The sequence below is a fragment of the Mus pahari genome, chromosome 10, assembly GCF_900095145.1.
Source record: "Mus pahari chromosome 10, PAHARI_EIJ_v1.1, whole genome shotgun sequence".
Classification (NCBI taxonomy): Eukaryota; Metazoa; Chordata; class Mammalia; order Rodentia; family Muridae; genus Mus; species Mus pahari.
In genome coordinates, this window is record NC_034599.1 from 16,964,659 (window position 1) to 16,971,774 (window position 7,116).

Here is a 7,116-nt window from a genome sequence, read left to right on the forward strand (position 1 = left end):
ATGAGCCACCATGTGGTTGCTGGGATTTGAACTCTGGACCTTTGGAAGAGCAGTCGGGTGCTCTTACCCACTGAGCCATCTCACCAGCCCAAATTCTAGTATTTCTATTACTCAGGAGAGGCTCCTGAATTGAAAGCAGTTCTGGCTGCATAGGTAGACCCCCAGAGGTGTTGGGAACAGAATGGAGGTCCTCTGCAAGGGGAAGTGCCCTTAACTGCTGAGCCATCTATCCAGTCACCAACATTTATTTTTTTTGAGAAAATCTCATTATGTAACTTTGGCTGGCCTGGAACTTACTATGTGGATAAAGTTGGACACGAACAAAGATCAGCTTGCTGAGATTAAGGACAAATGCCACCATCTCCGGCTGAAAATAAACCAGAACTGAGCTGGGTGTGGGGGGACATGCCTTTTGTCCCAGACGTGGGGGGGGGGGAGCAGAGGCAGGTAGATCTCAGTTCGAGGTCACCCTGGTTTCAAGATCCAGTTCCAGGTCAGCCAGAGCTACACAAAGAAACTCGTCCTCGAAAAACAAAAACAAAACAAAAAAAACAAGGAAAAATACCATGTTTGTCAGTCTTGGTAGCTTGGGTCTGTAATCCTAGCGTTTAAGAGGCAGTAGCAGATCAGTGATTTAATGGCCTGAAACATTCTTTGTTCTTCTTTGTGACTTTAAACACCCCTTTTTGCTTGTTTGTTTAGAGAAGGTCTCACTTTGTATCCATGGCTGCCCTGGAACCTAGCTATGTAGAAGAAAGACCAAGCTGGATGGGAACATGCATGCAGCACTCAGGAAGGAAGATCTCTGAGTTCGAGGCCAGCCTCGTCTACAGAGGAAGTGCCAGGACAGCCAGAGCTACACAAAGAAAACCCTTTAAAAAAAAAAAACAAGCCGGGCGTGGTGGCGCACGCCTTTACTCCCAGCACTTGGGAGGCAGAGGCAGGCGGATTTCTGAGTTCGAGGCCAGCCTGGTTTACAGAGTGAGTTCCAGGACAGCCAGGGCTACACAGAGAAACCCTGTCTCGAAAAACCAAAAAAAAAAAAAAAATTTAGAAATGTAAGCTTCCAGCAACTTAAAGAGGAAGAAACCAAGTAGAGACCTCTATGTTTCATAAGAGAAATTGGTTGNAGAGAAACCCTGTCTCGAAAAAACAAAAAAAATAAAAAACAAAAAACACCCAAAACAAAAACACAAAACAAAAACAAGTAACACGTTGGCAACAAACTCAGAGATCCACCTGCCTCTGCCTCCTGAACACTACCAAATATTTTAAAAACTCAACCAGAGGCATGGAATTTCCAAATTTGGACAGAGTTCTACGCTCCAAGGCTAATGGCTTTCTTGGAAATCTTATGTTAAACTGTGACCATGGCTGTTTCTACCTTACACCCTGTGCATTTTACTTATTCATCCGGCTGGCTCCCCACAGATTGTGAACCAGCCGGCAGCCAGTAGCCAATAGTAGCACAATAAATATTTGTAAAGCAAATTACTGGGCCTCAGCAGGTTCTGCAGGAAATGTGGCCAGGGCCGCGCCAGAACCAGGATCAAAGCGTTTCCCAGGCCTGCCCTTAGCACCGCGTGGGCTCTGCCCCGTCCTGGGACAGCCTGGCCATCTCGGCTTCTCTTTCCTCCCTGCGCGCTCCAACTGCTCCGAGCCTAAGGACTTCCCTTTCATCGTAACCATCACCCATCTGGAGCACCCACCCCCTCCCCCAACCTTCAAGCGTCGCCGCAGTGCCACCCCCACTGCGCATGCCTCCCGGCTTGAGGCCCAGTTTCGTGCCTGGGAGATAGGTGTGCGCTTGCGCAGAGCCGCCCCGAACCCCCCACGGGGGCGGTGCACTGGGTATCTTGTGCAGCCTCTGGGCCCGCCCACCTCCTCGCGCCCTCGAAGGACCGGTGCGCGTGCGCAGCGCGAATGGCTGAGCATGCGCGCAGAGAGCGGAAGGGTGGGCTGGCGCGCGCACGAGGCCGGCCGGCGAGCGGAAGCAGGGGAAGTGGACCGGGTAGAAAGGGAGGCGGGGGCGCGCGGCGGGCGCGCGGGTTGCGTGCGGTGGGGGGGCGGCCTGGCGAGGCCCAGCGGGCGCGCGCGCGAGGCTTTCCCACTCGCTTGGCAGCGGCGGCGACGGCTTCTTTGTTTCCTGAGGAGAAGCGAGACGCCCACTCTGTCCCCGACCCCTCGTGGAGGGTTGGGGGCGGCGCCAGGAAGGTTCCGGCGCCGGTACCTCCGGGTAAGGAATGGAGGCTCCTGAGCGGAACGAGGCTCCCGGGGCTCGGGCAAGACGGTTTGAATGAAGCCGAAGCGCCGGGAGGGGGAGGGGGCAGCTCGGCGACCAGAGCGGGGTCGGGGTACGGCGGCGCCTGAGGGTCAAGAAGCCCTGCGCGCGCGGCTTGGGCCGCAGTGCAGCGACACCGCGGCGGCTTCCAGACTCTGTGGCCGGCGAGGCGGGTGGCTCCGGGCCGCGTGAAGGCCGCGCGCGCGTTCTCGTGGGGTCTTGGACAAAGCTTCTTCCCTTTGGCGTTCCAGAGATCCAGATCCCCCACTTTAATTTCTGTGAACCCCAACTTTGAACGGTGGCTAGGTGCGGTGGCCTTTCCTGGCCTCGTTTGTAACGGGTGCGATCCCAATGCCCTGTGGTCGGGCGTCGGGAGCAACATTTAACTCAGTTATTGATGCCCAGTGTAGCTTGGACACAGTCATGAGCCCTCTTGGGTCTCCAGATCTCACTTTTGTCATTGTTATTTTTTTGACAAATTTCATTGCAGATTTTGAAGGACAAGTAAAGAATTTCTTCCATGGCTGCAAAATGTTTGCCTAAAAAGTGAAAGATGCCTGGGAACGTTTGCTCTCGGCCGCATTGTTTTTCTTTTGAGTCCCTTTGGCCCTTCCCAGTTTTTCAGATGCGGCTTTTTATTTTAAAACACCGAAAGGCAAGTGTTTTGTGCGGGTCCGAAGGCATCTGCTTGATCCCTTTTACCTCCAGTGACTCCTCAGGAACTAGAAACAAGTTTTTTTGTTTGAATTGACAGACATCCTTTGAGTTTGATGCCCAGCGCCGCCGGCTGTCAGCTTGCTGTGTGGCCTTAGGCAAAATCGCTAATCTGGCCAGACCTCTGGGTTTCCTCCTTTGTACAGAATTACTTTCGCTGGCAAGATTGGGAAGAACTAGGCAAATAGTTCCCACATCATTATTCTGATTTTGAAGACAGAATCTTATAACCAATACTGACCTCCACCTCCTCCTGTAGACCAGGCTGGCCCGCTCCTCACCTTCCTTCCTCCACCTCCCAAGTGCTGGGATAGCATTCAGCTTCCTGCACTACTGTTGACTGGTCCAGCAGACAGTTGAGTCCCTTACTTTGTGTTACATGTCTGGTAGGGAATGGGCTGTTAATATGGGGACATTTCTCCTTGGTCTGCATGTGTATTTCATTAAATTTTGGGTAATATGGGGACATTTCTCCTTGGTCTGCATGTGTATTAATTCATTAAATTTTGGGTTTGTTTTGACTCTCCGGGCCCTCTTCTGTTCTCACTGTGTAGCCCTGGTTGTCCTGGAGCTCGGTTACCAGGCTGCCCTCAAATTCACACAGATTGGCCGCCTCTGCCCTCTGAGTGCTGGGATTAAATTCTTGGATTAGCCAAGCCCTTAGGGCCATTGTGGTTTTGTTTGTTTGTTTGTTTGTTTTGTTTTTTTAAGATTTATTATTATATCTAAGTACATTGTAGCTGTCTTCAGACTCTCATTTCGGATAGTCGTGGGCCACCATGTGGTGACTGGGAATTGAACTCAGGACCTTCTGAAGAGCAGTCAGTGCTCTTAACCACAGAGCCACCTCTCCAGCCCTTGTTTTGTTCTTTAATTATTTCGGTTTTATTTGTTTTTTGAGACAGGCTCTCTGTGCAGCCCTGGCTGTCCTGGAACTTGCTTTATAGACCAGGCTGGCTTCTAGCTGAACTCAGATCTGCCTGCCTCTGTCTGGGATTCACACTGTGAGCCACCAGTGCCAAGCTGGTTAAAGCATTGCAGTTCCTTATTTATTTGTGTGTGGAGGTCAGAGAAGACGTGCCGGAGTCATTTCTCCCTCCTTCACGTGGGTTCCCGGGATTGAACTCAGACAGTCAGTTTTCAGTGCAAGCGTTTACCTGGTGAGTCATTTCTCCTGCTCCTAAGTCTTTTAAGTGTGTAGAATTTTTATGGTGTTGATCAAAGTTGATCCTGTACATGCTGGAAGTAAGTGTCCTACCACCAAGTCAGTACCCTGCAAGCATTGTTTTGATTTTGCTATTTTTTTTTTTTTTTTAAACGCATGTGGGTTTTTTTGTTGTTGTTATTTTTGGGTGTTGTCAAGCTTGGAACCCATGACACTGTGCATGGTAGACATGATATGTATGTATGTATGTATGTATGTATGTATATATCTCTCTAACCCTTTGGCCTGCCATTGAAGCCTCACAACTTATCTTGTGAAGGGACAGAGTGGTTGCCCAAGGGAGCAGTGGTGGGCATGTCTAGAAGGCTGCATGGAGGAGGAACCTTCATTCAAAATTAGGGAAGATGTGCCTTCCCTGGCCCCGTAGTTGGGAGTGGAGCAGTGTCATCAGAGCTGCTGCTCTGTCTGTCCGTCTCCAGCAGTGCAGTTGGAAGCAGACGGTAGTGGGACAGGAGAGGGTCCTTGGGAGGGATGAGCTTGGGGATTGGTACAAGATCCAAAGCAATAAATATTTGTTGCTGCTGTTTGGCTTTGAACTTTCTAGGCCATTGCTCTTCTAGCCCCAGATGTCACTGCTTTGAAAGTGCTGAAGTCACTGGTGAAGTCTGGGGTCCTGGTTTGGTGGTTTGTTTGTGAGTGGGTGTGAAAGGTGTTAGCTCTTTTTTTGAACTTAAAAATTTGTATTTGTTTAATTATGTGTGATATATGGAGGTCAGAGGACAACTTTTAGGAGTGGGTTTTCTACCCCATGGGTCATGGGGATTGAATTGCAGGTCATCATATTATTGACAGCAAGTGCTTTTACCTGCTATTCCTTCTTGCTGTCAAGGGTGTGAGTTCTTCAGGGTTCTCTAGTTCATATGCAGCCGCTGAGTCTTGGCACTCACCTGTGAAACAGGTACCACTGGGATGTCACTGTACCTGGTGATAGGCTTGAATGAAATGACATGCAAATCTGCTAACTGTAGCAAACACCATTTGTTTTTTTTTGTTTGTTTTTCAAGTCAAGACTTCTCTGTATAGCCCAGGCTGCCTCCATCTTCCTGCCTCTGCCTCTAGAGTTCTGGGATTAGAGGTGTGAGCCACCACTGCCTGGCATGGATGTTATTTTTGTTTTTGTTTTGTTTTTAAAAAAGATTTATTTATTATTATATGTAAGTACACTGTAGCTGTCTTCAGACACACCAGAAAAGGGCATCAAATCTCATTAGGGATTGTTGTGAGCCACCATGTGGTTGCTGGGATTTGAACTCAGGACCTTCAGAAGAGCAGTCAGTGCTCTTAACCGCTGAGCCATCTCGCCAGCCCCTGGATATTATGTGTTAAAGTTAATATTCTGTTTTCATTTGTTTGTTTGTTTGTTTGTTTGTTTCTTTTTTGGGGGGGGTTCGAGACAGGGTTTCTCTGTATAGCCCTGGCTGTCCTGGAACTCACTTTGTAGAGCAGACTGGCCTTAAAGGCATGTACCACCACTGCCCGGCCTCTGGTTTCATTTCTATTAATTCTTTTTTGTGGTGCTGGGAACAGCCCAGAGTTTACATATAATAGGTATGGTTGTTTGAATGAGAACAGCCCTCATAGGTTCATATATTTGAAAGCCTGGCAGAACTGGTTTTAGGAAGGATTAAGATATGTGTCTTTGTTAGAGGAGGTGTTTCAGTGGGGGTGAGGTTGAGAGTCAAAAGCCCATGTCAGGCCCAGTCTCTCTCTCTCTGCTGCCTTCTTGTGTATCAAATGTAATTTCTCAGCTGCTGCTACAGGACCATGCCTGCCTGTTGCCACTCGCTCCCTCCGTGATGGTCATAGACTCAGCCTCAGAAACTATAAGCAGGAGCCCAAATACAGTCTTGGCTCTGGTGTCTTCACAGCAGTAGAAAAATGCTTTGCCACTAGGCTATATTTTCTTTGTTATTTTTTGTGGTAGATGTGGGTACTGGGAAGTGAACTAGGGTCCTTTGCAAGAGCAGCAAGCACTCTTAACCCCTGAGTGTGTTGAACACTTTTAACATATTTACTGTCCATTTGGAGTTCTAGAAAGAATTTGGTTTTTATTTTATTAGCTTGTTCATTGACTGTTAGTCTTTTCTAGGGCATATTTAATTTTTTCAGGTTGATTTTTGTGTGTGTACATGCAAAGGGAGAGGGGGATTCCACTGTGAGAACCAGACCCTTGCTCTGTCAAAGCAAGACATTAGTGCAAGTGAGACATTTTGTAATACACTGCTTTTGCAGAAAGGGATGCCAGCATAGAGAATAGGCAAAAATGGTTGGCTTTTTTGTTTGTTTTAAAAACATGGGTCTCGGGCTGGTGAGATGGCTCAGTGGGTAAGAGCACCCGACTGCTCTTCCGAAGGTCCGGAGTTCAAATCCCAGCAACCAAATGGTGGCTCACAACCATTCGTAACAAGATCTGATGCCCTCTTCTGGAGTGTCTGAAGACAGCTACAGTGTACTTATATATAAGTGTACTTACATATAATAAATAAATAAATAAATCTTTAAAAACAAACAAACAAAAAAATGGGTCTCATTGTGTAGCAGAGCTGACCTGGAATTCAGACCAGGCTGGCTTCAAACTCACTGAGTTCCACCTGCCTCTGCCTCCTATGTGCTCCACCACATCCAGGACTCAAGACTGCTTTGTTTTACATTGTGAGTGTGTGTGTGTGTGTGTGTGTGTGTGTGTGTGTGTCTATCTGTCTGTCTGTCTGTGGTGTGTGTAAAATAGTCATGAGGCCAGAGGTCAACTTTCAGGACTGGTTCTCCTTCAATCAAGTGAGTTATAAGATTCAAACATGCCGGGCGTGGTGGCGCACGCCTTTAATCCCAGCACTCGGGAGGCAGAGGCAGGCGGATTTCTGAGTTCGAGGCCAGCCTGGTCTACAGAGTGAGTTCC

General features: G+C 48.5%; 1 protein-coding gene across 6 annotated transcripts in view; it reads left to right on the forward strand.

The window, feature by feature from the left end:
* The first annotated feature begins 1,997 nt into the window (after positions 1-1,997).
* The window catches only part of Smarca4 (SWI/SNF related, matrix associated, actin dependent regulator of chromatin, subfamily a, member 4), a 91,034-nt gene continuing 85,915 nt past the window's right edge, over positions 1,998-7,116 (forward strand). For 4 of the 6 annotated variants that reach the window (XM_021206547.2, XM_029543634.1, XM_029543636.1 and 1 more), the window contains exon 1: positions 2,067-2,236. The gene's annotated coding sequence lies outside the window, so the exon portion shown is untranslated. Of the gene's footprint in view, positions 2,237-7,116 lie in introns of all 6 variants that reach the window. The other 2 variants (XM_021206548.1, XM_021206549.1) reach the window with 2 other exon arrangements.